This window comes from Galeopterus variegatus, unplaced genomic scaffold (genome assembly GCF_000696425.1).
Source record: "Galeopterus variegatus unplaced genomic scaffold, G_variegatus-3.0.2 Scaffold21475, whole genome shotgun sequence".
Lineage (NCBI taxonomy): Eukaryota > Metazoa > Chordata > Mammalia > Dermoptera > Cynocephalidae > Galeopterus > Galeopterus variegatus.
In genome coordinates, this window is record NW_007747586.1 from 1,807 (window position 1) to 3,226 (window position 1,420).

The window sequence follows — 1,420 nt, forward strand, 5'->3', positions numbered from 1 at the left end:
TGCTTAAGTTTGGTTGGTCAGGTGCTCAGACACTAGCCTGTTCTTGGAGCTTCTCTGACCTACATGACTGTGTTCCAATAAAACTTTATTCACAAAAATCGGTGGTTGGCCACCGTCTACGGACCCCTGCTCTACAGGCACGTTTGTGTTGTCTCTCGAGATAACAGGTGCTCTGTCTTTCCTTCCAGGTGTGTGTTTTAGATCTGTGGAAGTAAACACAAAATATTACAGAAAAACTCACGAGTTGTAGTGGACCAGCAGAGAACGTGTGGGGTCGTGGCCCTGTTCAGACACCATTCTGTCAGCTCCAAAACTGTACGGACTTGACTTGCCTTAGAGTGTACTTGGAAATCAACTCGTCCCTGGCCACAGGAGTCTATATGTTTTCGTAGCCTTCATGGAGAAGTTCCAAACAAACAAGCAAAAACAAAAGCATACACACAGTCACATCAGAGGGGGATGAGTGGCCTCCAGCCAGGACCTTCAGCCTAGGAAACAGGAAGCTAGACGTGCCTGGTGTGGTTTCCATCCAGAAGAGGCTCTGATGTCCAAACGGAAAGCAAGAAAAAAGGAAGCTGTGCCAAAAAACAAAAACAGAAAACAAAGCAAAGAAGCAAAATGCTGTGATAAACCAGGAGGGGAAGCGTCCTCTCCTCGCGCTGGTGTTTTCTTTCCCCTGACAATTGGGACACTACAGCTGCTCTGGAAAAGGGTGTTCAAAGACCAGTTTGTACCGATTCGATGTGCAGCTTTGTAATCCCAACACTTTCTCTTTTCTAGAATCTTCTTTGTTCGGTGGTTTTTCTATCAGCTGGAATTCTGTAGTCTGGGGGCCTTCGGTCTGGGATGGAAACTGTTTTGGGTTTGTTGCGTCTTCCCTCGGTCGTTCCCTGCCCCCTCCACCTTTTCCCCTTGTCTGCTGTGGTCTGGCTTGTCAGGACCCCTAGGTTGATGCAGCCACATGGACACGGTGACAGAAGTCTCCAGTGGACAGCTTCCTCCCTCCCTCTGTCCCCTCCTCCGTCCCGCCCTCATCGCCCCTACCCTTCGCTCACCCTTCTCTGTCCCGTCCTCATAGTTGCTTCAGATCTTAGGTCTCAAGGGCATTTTGGGCGCATAATAAGTGCTTTATGTTAAGAAGACAGGGCAGGGGGACTTTTTATGGAAGAACAAAATAAGACTTATAAGAGAAAGAGCCTGGAGTATTTTTGGAAAGAAAAATATTTATATGTTAAAACAATTTAAAAATCCTAAAATGGCCATCAGACATAGAGAGCTGTGTGTGATTCATAGTCTAGAAAAGCTGTCAGGAGATGCAGGCAGGGCCCGAGGTGGCTTCCCCTGTGCCCTTCAGCTCCACAGGTGGTCAGGAAACTCGGTGGGAAGGGTCAGTCCTATGGGTGGGCAGCGGGTGGCTCTG

At 48.5% G+C, this 1,420-nt stretch overlaps 1 long non-coding RNA gene across 1 annotated transcript in view; it reads left to right on the forward strand.

The window, feature by feature from the left end:
• Positions 1-782, forward strand: part of LOC103583306 — a 2,490-nt gene extending 1,708 nt beyond the window's left edge. The window contains exon 3 of the long non-coding RNA XR_549848.1: positions 189-782. This is a non-coding gene — a long non-coding RNA (uncharacterized LOC103583306). The remainder of the gene's footprint in view (positions 1-188) is intronic.
• The last annotated feature ends 638 nt before the right edge of the window (positions 783-1,420 follow it).